The sequence below is a fragment of the Diadema setosum genome, chromosome 15, assembly GCF_964275005.1.
Source record: "Diadema setosum chromosome 15, eeDiaSeto1, whole genome shotgun sequence".
Taxonomy (NCBI): domain Eukaryota; kingdom Metazoa; phylum Echinodermata; class Echinoidea; order Diadematoida; family Diadematidae; genus Diadema; species Diadema setosum.
This window is the reverse complement of record NC_092699.1, coordinates 34,776,279-34,803,724: the sequence shown is the minus strand read 5'-3', so window position 1 is coordinate 34,803,724 and position 27,446 is coordinate 34,776,279. Positions and strand designations below refer to the sequence as shown.

The window sequence follows — 27,446 nt, the reverse complement described above, 5'->3', positions numbered from 1 at the left end:
ATGGCATGTCTACACCTCCTCATGTTCCTCGGCGTCCTCTTCGTGACTCCGCGAGCAGGTTGGTAACAGAATTCAATTCAATTCAATTCAGTTCAATTCAATTCGAATCAATTCAATTCAATTCAATTCAGTTCAGTTCAGTTCAATTCAATTCAATTCAATTCAATTCAATTCAATTCAATTCAATTCAATTCAATTCAATTCAATTCAGTTCAATTCAAATTTTATGTTTGACTGATAAAGGGAAGGTACAGTTTCGGTTGAGCTGGGACTTCTGCTTTCTAACGTTTTTATGATGATTTTTTGAGATATTCTGAAACCTCAACTTGGAATATGAAAGATCATACAATTTTAAGAGTAATTGAAAGTTTATTTCATGAAAACTGGTTTCGAAATGACTGAGATATCCAAAACGAAGCTATCCTTATAAAAGGTGGGACCCACTTCTATTAGGATAACTTTGTGTTACTTTGTTTTTAGATATGTCAGCCATTTCAAAACCAATTTCCATCAAATAAACTTCCTCTTTGGATTGTATGCTCTTTAACATTTCATGAAGTGGTTTCTAAGTATCTCGCAAAAAGTTAAAAGTTGATTCCTCACCTAAAATAATACTATACCATCCCGTGTTTCATGAGATGATACACTGTGTAAACAGATTCTCATGATCACGTCAGTACTGTGTAGGGTTACAGCTCGTTATTCCGAAGGTTCGTTATTACGAAGGCTCTTTATTCCTAAGATTCGTTATTCCGAAGGTTCATTGTTCCGAATTTCATTTTCCGATTAACCAATCTTCCGAGTAACGAACCTTCGGAATAACGCCACAAATTTTCGGATTAACGAACCCTTTTTCATTTTCGGATTAACGAATCTCTAGGTATAGGAAATTTGCGTGTTTCGGATTAACTACCCTTCGGAATAACGAACCTTCGGAATAGCGAACCTTCGGAATAACGAACAGCACCCCTGTGTAGGTAGGTTGTCTAATAATGAGCTCTAGCCTTGTAGAATGTGAACAGGATATTAAAGGGGATGGCTAGTAACCGATCAGTGGGAATCAGTGGGAATGCTGAGGGATGATTTTTCCAATCCTTGTGGCATTCATTTAAAGGTAGGGGACACCTTTTACAGAACTCCCAAAATGCAGCAAAACATTAAATATGAACCTCAGGGGACTTGTTTAGGCCACTGCTTAGAAATTTGGAAGTCAACAGTTATCTACAATTTGAATAATGCACAAAACTCAACTACCCAGTAGTTCTGTGTGTCAGCCACACTTAAGCCTTTTTGTTGCAGTCTTCTGTATTTTTTATCTATAAACACAAATCTAAAAGTATAAGAGCTGATGTAATAACATATAGAGTGTGTGGCAAGAATTATATAGAAATGTTTTTTCACATTCATTCACGTTAATTCACAAAATATACATGATGGACACACATGCAGTGCATGGGTCTGCAAAGGTAGCCTAGTAATGTACTGGAATTTACGGTGAGCCCCGAAAACATTCAATTCAAAATCTAACGGTCAATAAAAATGTACTAAATGTTACCTTCCACTTTCAATACTTTATGGGAGTTTCTAAAATGATACTCTCTTCAACATACCACTGTGTTTACACAACTCTTCATTTAAGGCATGCAAATGGGATTCCCTACCTTTAAGAATACATTATATGAAGAGTTTGTTTGCAAAAACCGATAAGTCCATATTTGTCAAATGGAGATATTTGCGATTAAAGGTCAAGAAAAATAAAGGGAATAATAAGAAATTTTTTGCTTCTTTTGACAATAACTTAAAAAATGTACCTTTATATGTAGTGACCAATATATCATTTAAAAGGTATTATTTGGTACTTTATGACAGAGACCGTACTTCAAAATCTTCAAAAATGGACTTATCGGTTTTTGCGAACAAACTCTTCATATATCTACTGTTGTGTGAAAATAATTTGCTTCAGAACGGTCTCATATTCAAGTAATGTGCAGATTAACGCCCCGTCACTGACCAGGCACGCTAACCTGGAAACATTAAACTGCACATTACTTGAATATGAGACCATTCTGAAGCAAATAGTTTTCACACAACAGTAGATACATAATGTACTCTTAAATGAATCCCACAAGGATTGGAACAATCATCCTCCAGCATTCCCACTGATTCCCACTGATCAGTTACTAGCCATCCCCTTTAAGGCGCCTGATGAAGAATATATGAAGAGTTTGTTCGCGAAAACCGATAAGTCCATGCCAAATGGAGATATTTGCGATTAAAGTCAAGAAAAATAAAAAGAATAATAACAAAATTTTTCCTTCTTTTGACCATAACTTAAAAAAATATACCTTTATATGTAGTGACCAATATATCATTTAAAGGGTATTATTTTGTACTTTATGACACATACCGTACTTCAAAATCTTCAAAAGTGGACTTATCGGTTTTTGCGAAAAAACTCTTCATATATATATATATATATATATATATATATATATATACATATATATATATATAGTGTGATGATGCTGATATTCCTACCGCACGCCTCTGTCATCTTAAGTGAAATTATAGTTGAGACAATGTAGATAACAGAAGATGTCGCATGAATGTCATGTAACTATTAACTCATGCTCAACTTACATTTAATATATTGTGTTTATGACTTCAGATTTGTTATGCTTAAAAACATATATTTCGTAAATTTCACAAACAGATATTAAAGCAGAGGAAGACCACGGTCGAAAGCTTCACAACTCTGCCGGTTTCATGCGACATCTATATATATATATATATATATATATATATATATATACATGATGCCATAGACCTTGCTTCATCATGTTTGTCGAATCTCCCTTTCATTTTGTACAACATTCATTTTCATTTATCATACCTCGTAAAAAAAGAATGGTATATCTATACATATACCTGTATTTCTGTGTATTTTGTGTGATTATTTTGCTTGTATTCCTTACCGAACTAAAATGTAAAAAAAAAAAAAATGAATCATTTACATCACCAATAGACGATAGAGGAGCTGCAGCTGTAGCTGCGTCTGAATAGCCATTATAGGCCCCTGTGTGTGTACCCCTTGTGCATGCACGTGTGTGTGCGTGTGTAAAAAAAAAAAAAAAAAGTGGGTTCTTGGAATAAGCCAGGAAAGGGGGGGGGGGGGGAGAGAAGGAGGGGATATAAGAAGCATTGAGATTAGCACTTTTTTGGTTTCAATCACTCTCAATTTTACCCGAGAGTAATCTAATCGGTCATTTACCATTGATCCCCTTCGGCGCAAGAGGTCATTCTTGTAGATCGAAATTACGAAAATCACCGGTTACACAGTGACGGAGCCGACCTCACAAAACGAATGGGGGTGGGGGGGGGGGGCAGGAATCTTATCTTTCAGGTGGAATGGGGTAAACTACCAATTGCATTCATTACAGCCCAAAGCCTAATAATGAATGTCCTTTCGTTAGACACCATACCTTTTCCCTCTCCGTGATGGATAGGCCCTCAGTTTGTCCCCAGGGGGAAAATGGATAATTTGGTTACTTTTGAGGGATTTATCTTACTTGGGCACGCCATAGTAAGGTGATTTGTATATAGCTCAATAGCGTGTGGAATGGATTTTCACAGGCAAACTAATTGACGAAACGCACAATAAATTGGTCTTGATATCAGCTGAGTTGGGGATATTCCAGCTTTCTTCAAAATAATGATAAATGCTTGCACTTAATTACTTTTCGTTTCGTAGGAAGGAAGCAAACGAGAGCAGTGGGATAAGCTAATCATCAATGTGAAACCAATTAGTGGAAGTCAGGATTGACGAGATTGCATAATTTGCCAAGGGTCATAATAACGAGAGTGGCATGTGAAGGATAACTCAAAAGAGCAAAGATAACAAATAATGTTAGTATACATTGTAGTAGATTATGTATAAATAGCATAATGCGTAACATGTTTCAGTGAAGAGTGATGTACGTACGCCATCTTTTGATGCTTACATAAATGCTATCGTAACATTTTGTTACCTGGCGTGTATCTTATCATCGACCTCTGTGTAGAGAACATTACATCTGAATGCGGCGGCTATACGTGCTATGGAGATGGCTCCGGATGCATTCCGGAACAACAGCTGTGTGATGGGAAAGTGCATTGTTTCCATGGTGACGACGAGTTTTTCTGTGGTAAGGAATTCCGAGATCTGTATTGTGAAATATAACAGTTATAGTAATTACGGAATACATGTATCATAGAATTTGGACTGTCACTATATTATCAAGATTGAGAGACATCTTTGACCGACAGTAACAAGTCAAATCGCTGCGTTGTGCTATCCAACCTAGATGAGATGAAAGAATTAAGAAAAAGACGCCTTAATCTACAAATACAGGTACCTTGTTCTAACTTTTGATTAAAGGGGATGGCTAGTAACTGATCAGTGGGAATCAGTGGGAATGCTGGGGGATGATTGTTCCAATCCTTGTGGGATTCATTTAAGAGTACATTATATATCTATTGTTGTGTGAAAATTATTTGCTTCAGAATGGTCTCATATTCAGGTAATGTGCAGTTTAATCACCCTGTCAGTGTACAGGCATGCTAACCTGGAAACATTAAACTGCACATCACTTGAATATGAGACCATTCTGAAGCAAATCATTTTCACACAACAATAGGTACATAATGTACTCTTAAATGAATCCCACAAGGATTGGAACAATCATCTCACAGCATTCCCATTGATTCCCACTGATCAGTTACTAGACATCCCCTTTAAGATTTTTTTTTTCCATTTGATCTCTGCCCTATATTCTTACCGCGTCCTCTTAATTTGGTCAAGTTAGCCGAAGATTCAGGAATGTTTATGATCATAGGTATTCATCGTGTATTACCATGCAGCCTAAGATTAATCATTTCTCTGTTATGACAAGCTGACTCGGATGCCACTGCAACTCCCAAGATAGTTGAAATATACCCATTAGCGGCGTTCCGATTATGCAAATTGAACCGATGAGCGCCAGTGTAATTAGTCACTGTAAGATGTCCGATGTTAGCCTTTTCGAGTTCACTACGTTATTTTATGCGATGTGGTGGTCAGTGGTTATAAACAGTTAGAGTCCCTGCTATAGTGAAGGGATTTTGCCGTCGATGGTTGAGAGTAAAAGATGATGAATAGATCACCAATCTTGCCATTTGATCTTATTTGTGTTCAATGAAGATTTCTAGCCACGAATTGAAGGCAGAAGTGATTCAACAGGAACATCCAGACACAAATCTTTCCTCTTATTTCATGACACGTTGAATATTGCTGAGACTTATGAGGCCTCCATCCATTTCAAGCTTAATCGCTTATCGCTTACGATGGTGGTCTCCTGCATTCAATGATCTCTGTTATTTGCTGAAAAATATTGTATATTTTATTTTATGTTTTTGTGTATGTACACTGCTCAATGCAATCACCTATATGTATCTATTTGTGTACTGTTATCGATTTATTTCACTGCACTTGCTATTCTTTGTCTTTGTACTTTTTGAAATTTGTATTTAAATTGTATTTGAGTGAATGCAGAAATAAAACAAATCAAATAGAAAAAAATTACAGAAAAAGATACAAGATGACTCAGCTTCTCAGAATACTCTCTTATTACCACAGACAGAGAGGGAGGGGGTAAGAGTAACTACACGAAAAAGTACATTGGTTAGGAATAACTTGATTTGTATAATTTCAGCTATTGAAGATGTGCTTGGATGAGACCAAGCGAATCTCCAACGTTCAGTGCGTAAAATGATACCGTCTCTAACCATTACAGCCACTACCATACTAATTTCCTGTGGTAAAATGTACGTCTATAAATCTGTTACTTTTGCGAACTGCTCTCCCACGTTTGGGTGCCGTCAGAAAACGTTTGTCCGACAGATAATATAATTATAGTTATTATATCACGAATGGGGGAGCGATGAGTTTGCTTTTGGCCACTGCAATTATAAATTGGAGGGTACTCAAGAAATGATGATTGTACACTAGCGTTATTTGCATCTGTCATGGATGGGAAAGCAAATAGGCATAAGAAATTACTATTAGATAGAGCTATGACAAGATGAACGGTTTCATCCGGGCGTATCGTAAAGTATGAAGCAAATATACGACGACTTTTACTGATGTTGAATATGCGCTATTGACCGTTTATGTTTGTAGGAAACGTTCATTCTTGCACTAATTTTGAAACACATCAAAAACTAAAACCAGAAACAAAAATAAAAGTGAGCTAGCCCCAAGACGTTCCGGCACCCCAAGATGTCTTCAAACAGTTTACTTCCCGACAGCAAACTTTGAAATTGAAAGTGAAAAAAACACACACACAAAAAAAAAAAAACTAGGGCACATGTTAACAAACAACTGCGAACTGTTCTTAGTGAAATGGCATAAAGTCAGTGAGGGCACAGCAGCAGCAACAGTGTCTGCTTGCTGTAGATGTGTGAATGCTTCGGCCATGCACGGTTTCTCAATGATGAAGCGCCAACAGTCTTACGTTCTGAAAATCATCCTAATTGATACTTCTGAAAATCCAAATCGAAAAGTAGGGCCTACGATGCAACAGGAAGTACTGTGATAAAATAAGAAAAATTTGACTGTCAAGCAAGAGGCTCTGATTTCAAACCTTCAGCAGTACTTTATATCTCCGTCGGACAAAATGTCTTTCCAGCAATGTAATTTTTCAAACAGATTCACAGATTTTTACCTAACACTGCCTGAATAAAAAATAACTGCGGTTGGTTCTGTTGTAAAAACAGCATTTACGCTCAAGAGAACTTCCTAGATAAGATCAAACCACCGTTCTTGCTGTAAGAGTTGGTATCATTATACACGTTATACAAGAGTATCTAACACGAGCTCAACTCACGTAAATCTAGATGTCGCTTTTCATGGTCTATAAAGTCCAGACAGTAGATAAAAAAGGGAAGTATATGCCGTACTAAAGACGAACAATCATGCACCTGTTGAACCCGGCGATATGAAGATCAGAGAAGACCAGAGTTACGATCTAAGGTAGATCACGCAATTCCGCGAAACCAGGAAGTAAACGGTGACGAGATTAATTGTAGATGCGGCATTGAGTGTCTAATGTATATTCTGATAGTCGTTATATCAAATCTACCGCCGGTTGTTCTGTGAGAGCTTGCCTCTCAACCATCTCCGAAACCAATTCAATATTTACGCCCATTCGAAACGTTGACCGCACTTCTTGTTTATGAGGATTAAAAAAAAAATGTCATTCTGTTGCTCCAGTGGATTAGGCGACAGGTTTTTGGATAATTTGTATGGTCATCTGTTAGAGACAATTGGTATAGTAGCCACTGAGCCATTTTAGGGGGAAAAAATGAGCGCTCTCTGTATATATATCCATACTATAGCCCTGGCGACTCTAGCTGTTGACGGCATGGTTGTTGATTTTAGGCTAACTTCACTCTAACTGTGAGAAAATCTAAAACCAGGTAAAAATACTGACTCTTCTCCTTTCCCTTTCTACACCTGCATCAGGGATCGATTTTTCCGCTGTGTGTAGAGGAACACCGCGCGTTTGCCCAGACGACCCACTCTCCTGTGTAGAACCTAAGAATATCTGTGATGGTCACACCGACTGCTCATCCGGATCGGACGAGGTAGCGTGTGGTAAGTTCGTATCAAAGTAGGGGCCTAAGTGATAGATCAGGGACACGCTTTTCTTTCCTGCCATATCTTCAACTTGCAAATTCTTACCATATCGTCCAAGTTACTTCTTTTCACGTTGTATAGGCCCTATATTATGTCTCAAATGCCCGCCACGTCCGTTTAAAGGACAAGTTCACCTTCATAAACATAAGGATTGAGAGAATGTAGCAATGTTAGTAGAACACATCATTGAAAGTTTGAGGAAAATCGGACAATCCGTTCAAAATTTATGAATTTTTGAAGTTTTTGTGCAGTAACCGCTGGATGAGAAGACTACTGCGGTGTGTGAATAACTTAGAAGTCACATGCGCACAATAATATAAGGAAAAATTAATATAAAGAGAATTTCACAAAATTTCATCTTTTGAAAAAAGTACACATTCCCCCGACTCGTTACCGACAAATGTTATGGGTAATATTATTTTCCCTGCCTTTAGAAAGAGGCAAGTCAAGTGCTCTTTTATTATGCGCAAAAAGTGAAAATATGTTGATTTTTTTTTTACATTTTCTTTATACTGTTGTACGCATATGACTCACAAGCTGTAGTAGTGTCCGTGATGCATCTTCGTTGTGATTTTTTTTTTTTCAATATGAGGAAGACACGGCGCATTTTGCACTGCATTCGTACCTTATAACAGGCGGGGGGGGGGGGCAGTCCTTTTCTTTCGAGCTTGTCATTAGGGTGTCTTTGTGACGTCATGACGATGAAGGTGAATGTAGAATAAGATGGCTGAAGGAGAGAAGCGTGTGCTGTGAGTTCTGTCATTTGTTTTCTTTCCTTGATCCCTTGATTCTTAATGATATTCTACACCGACATGTGACAATTTCGTTACAGGGGAGTACCCACTCCAGGTTCCATTTATTATGCAGATGAGATGATCTCGACATCTCACCATACTCTTACGGTTAACACAAGAAACATGTAAGAAAAAAAAATCAGGTGATCATCTCACAATTTCTTAACTGAAAACCTTTAATATCAAACTCAAAATGAAATGAAAAGAAAAACATTAGAAAAACCACGACTTTCGAGGTTGCCACCCAGAGATTCTTCTGATCAGCGTGCTTGATTTCAGGGTTTGTTTGTTTGTTTGTTTGTTTTTTGTGTGTGTGTTAATATTTAAGCTATCAGATTATCAAAACCTTCTAAACCATTGATTTGCTCTTCAAATAAGTTACGTAATCCATTTACTTGCGAATTCCATATGTTCAAAATTCAAGGTGAATTATTTTATTTTTATTTTTTTTATTTTTATTCACAAAATCTTTTAACAGGAACATTCCGTTCAGTTCTGCTGACAGCCAGCAGACCTGCTTTTCAAGGAAGCCCTGTATACAATAATACAATACATACATTATAATAATAATCTAGCTTTTACCTTCCTTATCTCATCAAAACTGAAGTAAGTTCAGACAAATATTCAGATATTTTCATTTTTGTTGAACGAGAAAAAATAGGGGTGCTTTGCTTGTAGAGAGTATAAAAGTAAATATTTGCTTATGCAAGTGTTACAAAGTATTCCCACTATAAATCCATGTATATTACGATTACTGTTTAAAGTAAATAATCTAATATTTGCATGGTGATAATACTTATGCAGAATACTAAGGGACAGTCATCTAGAATTGGGAACTATAGGTCAGTAGGTTAAAACGTGTCTAGAATTACTTTTCAGAGATTTTCACTAGATGTGATAATGATTTCGATTGGAAGAGGATTCGCATTAGCAATCTAATATTTCTGTTTAAAAACAAAATGATATAACATAATCATATAATGCAATATGTGCATTTTCATATTCGGATATGATTGGAGCTTATATCGCACTTTTCAAATCAAAACAGATTAAAAGTCACCCTCCATGATATGCTCTACTTACTACCCTTTGAGAGAGGGCGTGAAGTCAATCAAATTTGGCTCATTCCATTTCATCACGTCGCGCGTGACATCACAATCCGCGTCGCTATGGGCAAAGTTCATGACAATTTACGGTCGGGTTCACACTTCAACGAATTAGCCGTTTGTAGGCTAATGGCAACTCATAAATTTCAAAGTAATGATACGCTAATATCATGATATCTGCATTTATGCTGTTAAAGAGACAACTATCAACACATAGCGTAGTGTGTGCATCGCCAATATAGCTCTGTTATGGAACGCTGATTTTAGACATGAAAGCCATACAAATAACCTAAGGACCATTTAATTAATTTGACTCGTCTCGAGGACGGTTAAAACGGCAAGCATTGTCCAATCGTGCATCGGATCAACTGTCATAACGTCGCCGCTGTGGACATCAAGCATCAGTTAATTACAGGCGTGGTCACTCATTTCGGCCGGGTCATTTCGGAGTAACACGAACGGAAAAGCCTTTCTCTCCCCCCCCCCCCCCCCTTCCTCTTCCCCCATCTAATATCCCGACCCAGAGTGGATGATACGGTGTTGGTCAGCTGGGAGTTAGACCGGATAATAGACAGGGTTCTCAATGACCAGGGACATGCTATATTGAAGCCACGTGATCAGGTGATAGCGAAAACAATCTAATTTAACACAGCCCAAATTTTATTTACGCTGTAAGCTTCAAAGATGCCAACGCCCATTACGATATAAGTTGACGATGTTGGGCAGGTAAACGACATCGTATAAACCAGGAATTGTCTTTTTCGTCATTTTCCTCAGTTCTCCTCTTCCACTACCCCCCCCCCCCCCCCCTCCATCCCCCACCCTACATCTAATTTCTCTCTGAATTAGTCTATCTTAACAGGCCCGTAACTAGGATTTCTAGGGGGTCAAAATTGGTAGGATTTTTTAATGGGGGGTTCAAAATTGGAAATAGTGGACCTTTCTGAGGGAGTTAAGCAACAAAGCGGGATAGGGTCTCACTCTGGAAGGGGTATATTTTGGATCCTGCTCGCTAGCGGGGGGGGGGGGGGGGGCTCGTTCGAACCCCCTGAACCTCCTCCTAGTTACGGGCCTGCTTAAAAACCTCCCATTCTCCTTCTTGTCTTGTCCTACTAGTATCTGGTTTTATCTATGCTTCCGTTTTCAAATCCATGTTCTTATATTTTGTATTGAATTAATTTGTGTTTGATAATTGATATAAAATTGTATTTGAATTTAAGTGAAGTGAATTGAAATTGATATTTTTATATGTATTAACCAGGCAAGCATCATTCGACTTATGTCTCCTTTTTAAACATGAGATACTCTTACATGTCAGAACATATCACATGAAGTCACTGTGGGCGACGCTTTCTTGTTTTTATGCAGGTAGACCAAATCAATAAGGGCATACCCAGAACACACCGATGCAGTGATGCACTGACGTTTTAAACATTAGTGTAAAACGATACTGCATTTGAGAATTGGCATTCGAGATCGAGCTTGCAATGATCATAGAAACAGCTGACTGCCCTACAGAAAAAAAAAAATAAACATGTTTTGTGAGATGTTACAAAATTCTATTCGACCACATCTGACGCCATCTTGTATAGTCAGCACAATTCCATATTATTTAATGCCAATACGAATAGTGTCATACCAACATTGACAGTTGGGTTGGGGAGGTGTTAGTTGCGCATGATACGTGTGCTTCATGCATAAATTCTCTTCGACCACCAAAAGTGCACATTCAACGAATAGATGATAACATGTCACTGTCCGAAATGCTTGATTGCGGAAATTAGGCTCTCTGAGTAATTCATTTGTGCCAGCTGCAACAAGTTAGCATCTTGTCAGTGGGGAAAAAAAAAGACACAAATTAACAAGCGAGGCATTCCTTTTCATTGATGGAGTCTTACAAGAGTGATAGAATTAAAGTTAATGGCATCATGCATAAAGCGACGGATGACATGATTTACGCAACGATATATTGAATTCATTATAGTTATAAAGAAAAAAAACACAAACACAATCACACATCCACACACATAGGAATATTCCCACTTCATTAACCCATATCAAACGCATTAGCGAGCAACACTAAAAAGATAGCAACACTGCAAGGTAGCCAATTCTTCCGAAGCTTTTAGATTACCTCGCTGTCATTTCAATACAGAGTTTGTTCCTCTCAACTTATCATACTGCCCCTATTGTCTGGGGAATCCCCCCCCCTGTCTTTTTATTTATTCATTTATTCAAGATTTCATGCGTGTTCACAAAATAGGAATGCATACAAATGTATGCAAGTACATCTCATATAGCCAAGACAGAATATATACAATAAGTATACATTGATAAGAAGTAGTTACATGATAGTATACAACTCCACTAAGAGAGCTACATTATTCAAGGTAAGGAACACGCAAAGGAATTGCAAAATAAGCTTAAGGCTTGAAAATCCTTGCAACCCCCGTGAACACAATCTATATGCTTGCAAATAGTTTAAATGATACTTGATAGGAGTTGGGGGGGGGGGTATTTACAAAGAGAGCATGGGAACATGAGGGGGAAAGAAGAAATGCATGTGTGGTGCCTATTTGTCCTGTCGGACATTGACAAGAGAGAGCAAGAAAAAGTTTAAAGTGTCAAGTCATTATAAGCAAATTATACTGATTAAATTGATTAAATTTCTCATAAATCCCATTCAAATGTCGATTACAGGGGAAATATATGACCACAGCAAGTTTAATAGTTAATAGTATCCAGGAGTTCAGCGTGAAGCTGATAATAGAATATGTTTGATCGACCTTTTGAAAGTAACTATTTTTTGTAAATTGCTAACATGCTGAGGTAGCGCATTCCAGACATCAGGACCGCTATGTCTGACTGATTTATAGGCTAGGTTAAGTGCAGTACCAGGGTTCACTAAATGTATATCTGATGCTTGTCTCGTGGGATATGAGTGAACTGCACTGTTAAGTTGAAACATTGTCGAAAAAGAGACAGGTAATAGGTCTTGCTTAGAACGAAACATGAAGAGGGCGGTCTGTAGGAAATGTATATCATCTACTTTTAAACATCTTAATTTCAAGAACAATGGGTCTGCATGTTCTAGGAAACCAGACCCTGTACATATGTGGACAGCTTTCTTTTGCAACAAAAGGATATTATAATTATGTCAAACTCTTGAAATCAAACACTGTCTAACGCGAAAAGAAATTCAAGATATAATATACTAAGCTCAGTAGGCGGCGCTGCAAAACTGCGGGTATATTTTCAATATTCATCTACTAAATGATTCGTTTTCCTTTGGCGAGTGGCCAAAGTTTGGATTCTTGTCCCGACCACTAAATTTACTTGGAGAAGTAGCAATGCATTACAGAGTATTATTTCTAAACATGTTACGTATGTATTATAAGGATATGCATACACAATCGTGTATTTCAATATCTAAGCTATTATGCCTTTATCACTCTTTATTGAAATTAACGTGCCTGGTTCTAGGAATATACTTGTATTAGTCATGTACCGACCTCCGAATTCTGAGGTTCAAGATTTCTTTACTTATCTGCAATCGTTATTGCAAAATCCAATTTTTAACAATAAAGATTGTTATATTATGGGAGATTTTAACGTAGATTTATCTAAGTTTCAGACATTAAATTCTGCTCAGAATTTATTAGATATTATGATGTCCTCATCTTTTTTACCCCTTATAACAAAGCCAACTAGAGTAACTAATCATTCAGCAACACTTATTGATAATATGAAGAGTTTGTTTGCAAAAACCGATAAGTCCATATTTGTCAAATGGAGATATTTGCGATTAAAGGTCAAGAAAAATAAGGAGAATAATAAGAAAATTTTTGCTTCTTTTGACCATAACTTCAAAAATATACCTTTATATATAGTGACCAATGTATCATTTAAAAGGTATTATTTTGTACTTTATGACAGAGACCGTATTTCAAAATCTTCAAAAATGGACTTATCGGTTTTTGCAAACAAACTCTTCATATATTCTGAAATATTAACCCATTACCCTTTTCTGGCATTGTTTTATCAGATTTGTCCGACCATTACCCCTTATTTACTCATATTCCAGTTAATCGCAAACGTAATTTGAATTCTTCTGTAGTGTATTTTCGAAAAGTTACACCAGATAATATAGCTAGGTTGCAAGATGGTTTTAATGCAGTAGATTGGTCTGAGGTATATGATGCTGAGGACCCAAATTATGCTTATGATTTATTCATGAGAAAATTGAATTTACTTTTAGATAAGTATGTTCCTTTAGTTAAGACAAATAATAGTAATTATAAAAGATTCCCTAGACTCCCGTGGATATCCAAGTCCTTGTTGCGGTCAATCAACCGAAAAAATAATTTGTATTACGCTGATAAAATCAAACGTACTGAGGAATCTCGTCATAAATATATTTCATATAAGAATGTTCTTCCTCAAATTTTGCGTTGTGCAAAACGAAAATATTTCAGTGATCAGATACATTATTTTAAACATGATATCCAAAATACTTGGAAAGTTATTGATTCGGCCATTAATAGAAACAAAGAAACATCCCGTATTACTACAATCAAACATAATGATCTTACAATTGTTGATTCAAGGTTTAGAGCTGATGTTTTTAATCAATATTTTTCACAGATAGGAAATAATTTTGCTAAAAAGATTCCTAAATCTCAAAAGTTATTTGTTGATTTTTTACAAACGCCTAATCCCAGCTCCTGTTTTTTTGCTCCCACTCACCGGAACGAACTAATTGATATAGTTCGGAATTTAAAGAGTAAAAAAAGTGTTGGTTATGATAATATTGATAATGTTCTTTTAAAAAATATCATAGAGTTTGTTGTTGACCCTTTGGTTCATGTGTTTAATTTGTCTTTAAGTAATGGCGTTGTCCCCGAGGCTATGAAAGTATCTAAGGTTATTCCTATTTTTAAGAAAGGGGATAGGGAAGACATCAGTAATTATAGACCAATATCTTTGTTATCCACTATCTCTAAATTACTGGAAAAAGTTGTGCATTTTAGACTTTTGGATTTTCTTAATAAGCATAACATTATTTCTAATAATCAGTTTGGTTTCCGGCAAGAACACAACACATCTCATGTAGTCCTTACTTTCTTAGATAAAGGCTCCAAAGCCATCGATAAATTTCATCATACTATAGGTGTGTTCCTGGACTTCTCCAAGGCCTTCGATACCATTGACCACAAAATACTCCTTTACAAATTATCCCATTATGGTATTCGGGGCATGGCCTTGGAGTGGTTCAGGAGCTACCTTACTAATCGCAAACAATTTGTTTATATTAATGGTCATAAATCTGTTATGCATGATATCACTTGTGGTGTACCGCAAGGGAGTTTACTTGGTCCACTTTTATTTGTTCTTTACATCAATGATATTGAACATTCATCAAGTATTCTTTCCTTTCTATTATTTGCTGATGATACAAATGTGTTCTTTTCTAGTTCTGATCCTGTGTTATTGATTGATACTATGAATATTGAGATAAAAAAGTTACTTTACTGGACTAGAGCCAACAAATTATCAATTAATTTTCAGAAAACTAAATGTATGCTTTTTAGTAATTCTTTGGAAAAGTTATCTCAGAACATTTATTTGGATAATGTAGTTGTAGAAGAAGTTTCTTCAATTCGATTTTTAGGTTTGATCCTTGATAATAAGCTCACTTGGAATTTGCATATTGATTCAATTTGCCGTACAATTTCTAGAAATGTCGGCGTAATCAATAAAGTTAAATTTTATTTTCCCCAAAATGTCTTATTAATGTTATATTCATCTTTAATTTTACCCTATCTGAACTATGGCATTCTCGCCTGGGGCAACACTTACTCCTCATATCTAGAAAGAATATTATTATTGCAGAAAAAAGCTCTTCGTATTATTTGTAGAGAGTCGTGGAGATGTCATACAAACGATTTGTTTTATCAAAATAATATTTTAAAAATTAAGGATTTGTATTGTTTGAATTTAGGTCAGTTTATGTACAAATTGATAAATAATTCCCTTCCTTTTGCGTTTGATTTCATGTTTATTCAAAATAAAACTGTACATTCATACCCCACGAGACAAATCAATGAATTCCATTTACCACTCTCTAGGACGATTTTTGCAAAGTCTATATTCTCCTCCGCTGGACCTAAATTTTGGAACTCCCTTGACAGCAGCATAAAAGAATCTCTAAGTTTTAACACTTTTACTTTGAAATTAAAGAAAATGTTTATCAATTCTTATATCACTGGGGATTTGCATTTCGAAAGTTGCTAACTGATTACTTTGCTGTTAAAGTCTTTACTTTGTTTAATCTATTTCATAACTGTTATATATGAAGGGTTTGTTTGCAAAAACCGATAAGTCCATTTTTGAAGATTTTGAAGTACGATCTCTGTCATAAAGTACAAAATAATACCTTTTAAATGATATATTGGTCACTACATATAAAGGTATATTTTTGAAGTTATGGTCAAAAGAAGCAAAAATTTTCTATTATTCTCTTTATTTTTCTTGATCTTTAATCGCAAATATCTCCATTTGGCAAATATGGACTTATCGGTTTTTGCAAACAAACTCTTCATATATTACTTATAGATAGTCCACTTCTTGGTAAGACCAAAGTCTCATGTGCCCTGGCGTTGACCCTTGAACTCTTCCTCCTTTGTCCTTTTCTCTCTCTTCCTCTGTCTTCCTGTCCCCCTCTGGCCTTTGACCTCCTATTTATTCTTTCCACGCGTATGTAGGAGAGCAGCTTTGTTTTTGTCTGTGTGTGCGTTTTGTGTGCGTACTTGTTTTATTCTCTGTTTCCCGAAGACTATGTCAAATTGTCTTGTTGCATTATTACTATAATTTTCACGACTCACGAGGGGACCTCATTCTACAAGCTTGGCTTTTTAGCAGTCCCCTCCATTTCCGACCTTTTCTTTCTTATGATTCAGTCACATTTTGCCCATGTACTTTTTCAACTAGTATGTTTATTGAGTCATGTAAACAAATGACGTGTATCTAAATTTCATTTGGAAATGTAATAGTTACATTGTACTTAATTTGCTTATATGAAATTGTCATATTGTATGTTTTGGCCGGAAATGAAATAAAAATGAAATGAAATGAATGAATGAAATGCTAGTATGATGAGTATATTATTTTCTACGTACACCTCTGAGTTCTTCCTCATGAATTGTGACTGTAATCCTTGTGCTCCCCAATATCTAGTTAATATCTATCTATACACAATGTATACATGTATATTTAGATATACATAAAGATATATACATATGTATATGATTATAAAACACACATATACATATACATAAATCTATATACACGTACGTTAAGTAATATTAATGATCTCCACACGTTCATTGCACAGATGTACAGTCCTGCCCCCTGGATTGTGAATGCCATTATTTCTCGGTGAGATGTAAATACGTGGAGTGGAGCAAGGCCCAAGCGACGCGCATCCCACCTGACACAAAGAAATTGTGAGTACTAGCTGCATGCAGTGACATTACTGGTAGGTTTTGTCAAAGACGCAGGAGGTTGCATTTTCCGAGATACATTTTATGCACGTTACAACTTATTTCATTTCATTTCATTTCATTTTTATTTCATTTCCGGCCAAAACATACAATATGACAATTTCATATAAGCAAATTAAGTACAATGTAACTAGTACATTTCCAAATGAAATTTAGATACACGTCATTTGTTTACATGACTCAATAAACATACTAGTTGAAAAAGTACATGGGCAAAATGTGACTGAATCATAAGAAAGAAAAGGTCGGAAACTTATCATTATATTTTCTTATATAGGTATAATATTTCATTATATTACATACATTATATACATGATATTATATAGATATCGTATAATAATAATAATAATAATAATAATAATAATAATAATAGTAATAATGATGATAATAATAATAATAATAAGTATATATATATATATATATATATATATATATATATATGTGTGTATATACAATCCGGTATATTAATTATGATTAATGTTTCTGTGTGTTTGCGTGTGTGTGTGTTACAAGGATAAACTATTCAATTTGTGTGCATTTATTTTTGCGCATAGAGCTGTCCAACTCGTCACAGCATAACAAAGACAAAAAAAAAAAATGACACCGAAACATTAAATCTACAAGTATATCAAACTTCTTAATAGAAAATTAATTGATTCTGATTTGCCATTTACGACAACATGACATTGAAATGCTTAATGCCGTACCATTATGTTTTTATGTTTCTTTTTATACATACTACGTGGGCTTGCAGATGGATTCAGAAGCCCGACACGCAAAAGCTGAACGTTTCCATGGAAACAGACCTATCCTCAGTTACCCACGTCAACATGTCTCTCTACACGGATCTTAAAATCATGTAAGAAAACAGTTGTCTCTTAAAAGACGTTTTGATAATTACGTCTTTAAAACAAAGAGTGATCTTCTGGATGTATTTTTTTTCTCTCTCTCAAAATAAGCGCAACACCTAAGAAACTTTTCGAGGTGGACAAAGTGCCAATAATGGAAGCATATCACGCGTTAAGAAGTAATACTATTTCCGCAAGTGATAAAATGTTCTACTAGTGTTCCACTTTGGGAATGAGCGGGGAGAAAAGGTCATTTATACCAAGAGAGTATGTTGGTTTTTAAATATTCACTAAGATAAGCACCTGTGATGTAATGATCAAGATCAAGAACAAGAACAAGATCTTCATTTCGAAGAAACCTAAAAAAGCACTTGTTAAATGAAGTTTAGTGAAGAAAAGAATATTCAGTGTTTAGTTTAATGTACTTTTATAGTACAGTTACTTAAAAGAGTAGACCTTGCAATAAGCAGCTTAAATATACATGTAGCTATAATGGGAGAACCATTCTCGACTAGCACTTGTGATAACTTTTGGCTCCCCCTTTAGCAACATTATCTTCTGTTTTTCTATTTTTTTCAGAACCTTTGTCTATGCGTATTTCTACATTACATACTTATTCATACTCTTTGCCTTTTTCAGTGATAAATGTATCACAACGAAACTAAATCTATTATACCACATGTATTCTAATGTAAGATGAATATAAGTATGTAAAATATATGCTTGCATAGCTGTAAGAACCTTGTACAAAATCATTAAAAAAAATGTTCATGTTATTGTATCTTACCCTATGGAATTTCATGTTATCATGTTATCATATTCACATGTATGTTGTTAATAACTCAACTCAATGATAATGCAAGAAATCTTAATGTTGCATGCCAGCAGATCCACCTTTTAAACAGTAAAAGGTATGTCCTTTGCCCGCACTCATGATTCGTTCAAAAAATTATCCAGTCATATATAAGTTTGTGTCAATCGTGTATCCTAATAGCATAGTATATTTACATCATACCATTTTTTTTTTTTTTTTTGGGGGGGGGGGGAGGGTGGGGATGGGGGTAATATAATTATGTTGCATATGTGATATATCGGTACTCTCCGTTCTTCTGCAATATTGAATGAATCATTAAATTGAAATGACTTGAATGAACTGAACTGTATCTTTGAAAACCTATATGTATATTGCATGATTCCAACCCGATACCCTTTTAAAAATCAGGAATGTCTGTCTTTGCCATTTCTAAAATGCATGTATATTATGGCTAATTACTTCATTGCTTGCTTATGGAATATTCTGCCGTGTATTATGACCATGAAACCCATTATTTACCAACTTCTACTGTGATGCTTTGAAATATCTAACGCATACTCTAGGTTACAGCACATTCTAAAAGATTTCCTCTATCTCATCAATTTTCCAGAACAATTCGATCATTTCCATTTACGTGGATAAAAGCGGGAACGTTTGATGATCTCCACCGTCTGATATATTTGTAAGTATCCGAATGCTTATACCACCCCTCCGGTGGCGGATCCAGAGGGGGGCGCACCGGGCGCGCGCCCCTCTTTATCTTTTGTTAAAACAAAGAAATAAAAAGAAAAATGGGCGCTTTTCCTTTGCGGAATTCCTGGATCCGCCCCTGCCCCCTCCCCCTTCACAGAAAGGGAAGAAAGACGTCGAACTTAAACTCGTAATTTGGGTCAATTTAGACAGCCAAACTGTAATGTTATTTAGACTCTGTGTCAGTTATGAGGAAAGTAATGATAAATTCGTAGGCAGTAAAATTCCCGTGATAGGGTTGTGTGCCATTTTTTTTTTCTATTGCGTTGTGTATGTATTGCGTGAAAAAAAAAATCGGTTTTTACGTTGTGTTCTATATAATTCTTATAAAAGTTGATCAAATATTATAAAGAAAAAAAAATCCTGTTTAGAGCATGCTTGATAATCTCCGTAATCTCACGTAATCTCCGTTCATCAAACTCGCTAAAATTACAGGTACCTCGAATCAAGCATAATTGGGGGGATCGGGCTTTTTCATATATGGGCCCAAAACTATGGAATGGCCTACCAAAATCTCTTAGAGAAGCATCTTCCATTGATGGTTTCAAAAAGAATCTCAAGACATATATTTTCAATTTAAATTAACAATATTGTATACCTGTATGTATAGTATGTGTACGTATATAGGCCTATTGTTTGTTGGTTTATTGTCTTAGTTTCTGTGATACTGTTGTAACGTGACACAATATGTACTCTGTTCTATAGCGCCTTGAGTATCTTTTTTAGGTAGAAATGTGCGCTTTATAAGAGTCTCACTATTATTATTATTATCATAATCATTTCTGGATTTGAATAAAAAAGAGAAGATTATGTATAATCATAATATAGAAAGGATCAGGCATAAAATTAATATTACTCCACATGTAATTCAAATGAATGTCATTATTTTACTTATCAATAACCCATTTTCTTGCTTATCGCTGGTTTTTTTTTTCTCTCTCTCTCTTTCTCAGGGATCTCACAGGAAATAATATCCAACATTTACAAGCCGGTATTTTCCACGGGCTTCGTAGCATGGAGTATATGTGAGTAGATTCAAGACTTGTTATCATCAAATAACTTTAAGAAGTAGAGTTTAGCATGATGCCAGTATCTAGTGTATTATGTAGAGAAAGAAATGTTTGCTTTTATGTATATGTGTGTGTGTGCAGTTTTTCAGTCTGATCATGTTGATTAAGGTGAATGTTTGGATTCATTCCATTGTGAAAGCAATCAAACATCAAACAGAATTCGAATAAAAACATTTTAAAAAGTGTGTGGGTGCGTCCTACTTTGCAAGAATAGCTCTAACACCGATATTCGAGATAACACAGAATGTATGCATTCCCAACTCTGTACCATCATAAACCATAATCCACAATTTTTTATGAGAGCGACCTGTAAAAACGAAATAATTATGAACCTATGTGCTCATTAATGTATGTCCTTGCTCATTTGACGAATTTTCTGCATCAAAATTCAACATAATTTTGGTTTCAATAAAATATGAGATTCACTGTCTTACGAAAGAAAAGTTATGCAATTGAACGTAAGTAATTACTTAAATGTAGGTCCCTATTAGAATTTGAAATTGATTTCTGTTTAATCTCATTTGTATGCATACAAAAATATGTATAGGATATGCATGCAAGAATAATATTTTGTTAATACGTTCATTCAATTTTAAGGTTCCTATATAAGAACAATATCGAAGTCATCGAACCTGGTGCTTTCGAGGGTCTGGATGCCATCTATATGCTGTAAGTGTGCTCTCTCCGTCCCTCTCTCTCTCTCTCTCTCTATCTCTCTCAATATATATATATATATATCTATATATATATATATACATATATATGTATATATATATATATATTTAGATATAGATATATACATACCTCTCTCTCTCTCTCTCTCTATATATATATATATATGTGTGTGTGTGTGTGTGTGTGTGCGTGTGCGTCTGTATCTGTGTCTGTGTATGTGCATAAAATAAATGCATATGCATTTATCATACGATATATATGTATATATATATAATACTATTATGTGTATTATATAAATATAAATAAATATATATATATATATATATATATATATATATATATATATATATATATATATATAAATATATATATATATATATAAGTATTCTTTAGGAGAAGAAAGATTGTCTTAGCCTTTTTGTGCTGGCAGAAATTCCTTAAAAATGTTCAGCTTAAGAACATAAAAAAATCAGTGCAATTTAAGCTTGGTGAGCGTAAAGGTTCCAGGAAAATTGTCATAAGTCTAACAGCATCCTTTTACAACTTTGGGGTTTGAAAGTGGATTTCTGCAATTATGCCAGTTAATAACTATCACCATGTCAGAAGGAGCAAGCCCAAACTCACCCCACCGTTGTGTAAGACCTTTAATCCATTTTGTAATTATTAGGTTCGTTTATTTTCCCATGTGTGTTTTCTTCCTCACTGTTTTAGGCTTATGCATCACAATGCTCTTACCAGTCTGAGGAGAGGCGGTTTTGCTGGACTTCAAAGCCTACAAACAATGTCAGTATCTTGGCTGCAGCTGCCCGGTTTGCAGTTATCTACATCACTTCTTTTGCTCTTATTACTATTATCATTCCGATCCTGTATCGATTCCCTTACAATGTATATGAGTATACTAATTGTTTTGACATTAAGTTTGCACAAAAGATGGAACTATCGTAAATGTTATTTATCCATTATGAACCTATTAATTACATTGTACTTTCATGGTAATTTTTATAGCTTTATTTTAATAATTTTTTGTTACTGCTTTGAGATCTGTAACTTTACTACAGTGGCAAGTCCATTTTGATTTCTTTTCCTATCGCAGCAAATATCTATAACATGTTTTGTCACATGTGTTGATACATTTTCGTTTGTTTTTACATTTTTTCTGCTGAAATTTGAAGTAAAAAATAAAATAGTTCAAAATATACTCGTTTGTAGTGGTAGATTTTTATCTATCATTTCCGCATTAATTTACAGATGTATTGTACGCTACTTGGTCTTGTTGTATCATTTCACTTTTGACTCCCTAGAGGATTAGAGTCCAATCGGATCGATTCGATTGAAGTCGGAGCTTTCGAACACTCGGGCAATTTGACATATTTGTAAGTAGTACATTTTAAGAAATACAATGCATCTAAAACTTCGGACTCAAAGACAAGGCCAAAAAAACAAACAAAAAAACGTAGGTTTAGATATGGAATAGCTGTATGTATTTCTATGAAAAGAGGTTTATTGATATGCTTGATTTTTAGTTGTTTCTTTTTTTTTTTTTGTTTTATAGCAAGTGGTCCTAATGAATTACAGTAGGCCTAGTGTCCAGACCATAGTCTATGTAGGAAGATGAAAATTCCCATGCATGCATGGTTGTTTTAGGAGTAACTGTTGACTACGATTGACGACTCTTTGATCATTCCAAAATTGCAAATCTCCTCTTGTCAGAAACGTATAAAGAATGACATCTTAATATATTGCTATCGATGAGCGGTATAATAACTAAACATTTAATTGAATAGATTATTGCTTTGACATTGCCGTAAAAATTATGATATCAATAATATTAACAAAACAAGAAACTGAAAAGATGTCAAGCAGAGAGGGTCCATTACTTTGTAAGAGTTTATTTATAACATGTTGTCATCATGACGATGTAATTAATGTTCCATCCTGGACAGGAGTCTGGAGTCAAATCTGATCTCTTCATTGAGTTCGGGAATGTTTGAAGGATTGCAACGACTGGAATCTTTGTAAGTATTTGCGTCAGGTTACTCTATATTCGTTGATTTCATGTTGGGGGGGGGGGGGTTGGGGGTTACGAATAGACGAACTTGCCGTGTGTGTATAATTCATGTCGTGTGCACTGTCCGAAAATTTGCAAAACCATTGCAAAAATATTCCCCAGGTACACACCGACTCACCATAGATAGATGACAGGGGCCCGTTTCATAAAACTTGTTATCAGTGATAACTACCACATTTCTATGACAAATTTGCTCTCAACCAATCAGATACAAGGATTTCAGTAGCTTGTCACATCTATGACAACTTGTCACTAATGACAAGTTTTATGAAACGGGCCCCAGGACCATGATCTAGTAGTATGCACTCATCCAGACTTAGTGAAAACCTGTCATATGTCTTACCTTGCACTAAATACCTACGGGAGGGAAAGCGCAGCTGCTCATCGTAATTTTTTTTTCCTGCGCTTTCTTTATAGAATAATTTCATCCTGTGATACTATTTTTTTTTTAATTCTTATGATGATTATGATGTGAATTAGTGTGTTATTATATCAAGTGTCCATCATCACTCACCCTCTCATTTTAATTTCTTTATTTCATATCTGTTGTATGTCTGTAATGCAGACATTTGGGGCTGAATAAAATTGCATCTATTCGAAATTCAACTTTCATACATCTGAAGAGCCTAAACTACCTGTGAGTAAACAAGGTTGCCCCTCTCTCCCTCTCTGCCGTCCTCTCTCTCTTCACTGTCACATTCTCTCAATTTCTCGTTCGATTCTTCTCTCTCTCCCTCTCTCTCGCTATTTTCGCTCTTTCCCTTTCAATCCCTTACACACACACACATACACACGCACACACACACACACACTCTCTCTCTCTTCATCTTTCTCTCAGTCACGGTCCTCATGTTCTTCTCTGAACAGTGCCCCATTAGTTACGTTCAGACGGTGATTCTTGACGTTGAGAATATGCTAACTTTGAGAATAAGCTCTATGGGGCGCCAGGTGTTGCACCGTCGATTTAGTGACAAAATGACTGGCTTCGTCACGAAATCGACTATGCGACACTTGGCGCCCCATATGTAGTGCTTATACTCGAAGTTAGCTTATCCTTGAGGTTAAAGATCACCATCTGAACGTAACTTCTGTGAGTTTGTCTGGCCTTATGTATAAACCATTCTATCTATCTGTTGTCTATACTAATGATCCAGGCTCTGAAAACTTATATCTCGGTTATAATATGATATGTGCATATGGAATCTATATATGAATGGAATATCATAATTTGTAAAATGGAGATAGAGAGGGATACATGTTGATGTTATAAAAATCGATGTGAATTATGTCGTGAGTTTAATTAGAATAGATAATTCTATGTAGTACTTATCCTCGATGTTAGAGTATCCTTTTGGTTAAAGATTACCATCTGAACGTTGATCAATATAATGATACTATTTCAATCAGTCATAAACTGCGACCTGAAAAAAATAAATCATTTCGACCAATTCAACCAATCGTCGTAACCTAATAATATAAATTTGCCTTTCCTTGTAAACTGCAAAATGTTAAGTATGTTGTTTTCCCACATATTTGTTTTCGTTTGAAGCGATCTCTACGGAAACCCATTGGTTCTCATAACTGACTACGCCTTTCTAGGACTGATGAATCTGGAAACATTGTGAGTATACGCACATATTTGAAATGGAATATATATATATATATATATATATATATATATATATATATATATGTGTGTGTGTGTGTGTGTGTGTGTGTGTGTGTGTGTGTGCGAATACTACTCAATGTCCTGCATTGTTTTTAAAAACAGAGTGACGTAAGCAAAACGTAAAAAAAAAACACTGTAACAACATGGTAAAGTCACTTGTATTCACAGACCAGTGTTGTGACATGATGGAGAAATTTCGCACAACGGTATGAATTCTCTTGTTCTACATCCGTTAAGGAGCAATCTTGTCGAGACCAAAAATAATAATAATAATAATAAAAAGATATTCTACAGCACATCCTGCCCTGAATCTCTCATGGCGGACAAGGTGGTGTCAAGAAATGTATTGTGTAGAAGTGTTTTCACTTATGTATATTGTTTGCCCCTTTATCTGTTTCTTTTCCCTCCTTTCATCATTATTTTCTCAAGAATTATTTCTGATGTGAAGCTGATGACATTCGAAGAGAAGATGGCAGATGGTGTCCAAACCTTCTTCAATTGTAAGTGAAATTTCAGTGCTTTTTAAATCAATCTTTGTATCTCCCACTAATTCAGCATTGTCGTAGTTGTCGCTTTGGTCTAAATAAGTCGTAATATTATCCTCAACATCTTATAGAATCAGATTTGGATGGTGCATCTCTTCACTTTTCATTCCCCGGGCCTTGGGAAGCAACAAATATAATAGTTATCTACGTAAGGTGTGAAAACACATGATAATGAGAAAAGATATGCAAAAAAAAAAAATATTCAAACATTCTTATGCGTTTAATGGAAACATATTTATACGAATGAAAATATACACATCCTCTTACACTGTCAGTGGTCAGAAAGCTCAAAAGAAACCGAACTGAGTGCCTGTGACAGGTATTATGCTATTAAGTAAAGCTGTTTTTGCTGTATCACAACATCGTACCATATATAGCGTCTTTTTGCAATCAATTTATTTTCTCAACTTCTTTCCTCTGATCTTTTGTAAAAACGAAGTGGATAGTAGCCTTACTTATAAAACCTGTTGATTCACCACGGAATTGATAATCAAACTTGTTTCAGAGTGTACTCCCTCCCCCCCCCCCAACACTTCTTCCAAAATCCGCAACATTCGATTCGTTTGTTTAAGATGTATGTTTTGACACAGTTTGGTAGAAAAGTTTTAAAATGATGATGAAGCAGGTTCATGAAGACTCATGTTATGTTTTCTTCATTTACAGAACGGCCGACGAGCCATCACTCTGCTGTCTATTCAAACCGGCAGATACGTGCAGCACGCCACCTAATCCCTTCGCGACTTGTGAAGGGATGCTTCGCAACACTCTCCTGCGCACGTGCCTCTGGATTCTCGGTCTCGGCGCGTTGGCGGGAAATCTCTTGGTTCTGGCTTGGCGCGTCTCCGAGAGAAATACCGATCGGAAGCACAAGGCCCAAGTGATCTTAATCTCTCAATTAGCTATCTCTGACCTGCTAATGGGTGTGTATATGATTTTCATCGGTGGTGCCGACGCATACTACGGGAAAGATTATTTCTTGCATTCGTCCGACTGGCGTGAGAGTTTTGCCTGCAAACTTGCCGGCTTCGTTGCCATGACTTCAAGCGAGGCATCCGTCTTTCTGCTCGTCCTGATCAGCCTGGATCGCTTCATCTGCATTGTGTTTCCATTTGGCGCATTCCATTTCCGCTCTACGTCGACACGGGTCGCTGTCGCCGTCACTTGGATTACAGCCGTGGCCCTGAGCATCGTTCCATAATAGTTAGCAGTAGAATTAGCGGTTTCTATGGGCTACTCTGATGTCTGTATTGGGCTGCCACTGGTTACCCCGGCGACGGGTTTCCAAGGAGTTTGGACGGTATCGGACGATGGGCTTACCGAGGTCCTATCATTTGTTCCAACTGGGCGTTCTGGATGGGCGTACTCTACTGCCATATTCATCGTGCTAAACATAGTCTGTTTCCTGGTCATCCTAGTCTGTTACGTGGCAATATTTGTGTCGGCGCGCAAGGCATCGTCATCGTCCGGTCGCAAAACGGAGCGGCGAGACGAAATCAAAATGGCGGCAAAGATGGCCATCATTGTCGGCACCGACTTCTGCTGTTGGATGCCCATTATCATCATGGGCATCGTCTCCCAGACCGGCGCGGCCGTCGTCCCGGTCGAGATGTACGTCTGGACCATCATTTTCATCCTCCCCATCAACTCTTTCCTGAACCCCTACCTCTACACCATTTCCACCATCGTACAGCAGAGGTTGAAAGAGAGCACCAGCAGTCAAATGACTGGCACCCATCGCTTGTCCAACACATCACGTGACGGCACCGCCTCTTCCGGTAGCGGCTATACGTCACTTGCAAGGAAGTCACCAAAGTCGTCCACTGATGCTTGA

General features: G+C 36.1%; 1 pseudogene; it reads left to right on the top strand.

Annotated features, from left to right (window-relative positions):
- LOC140238708 (uncharacterized) lies at positions 1-27,446 on the top strand (annotated as a pseudogene).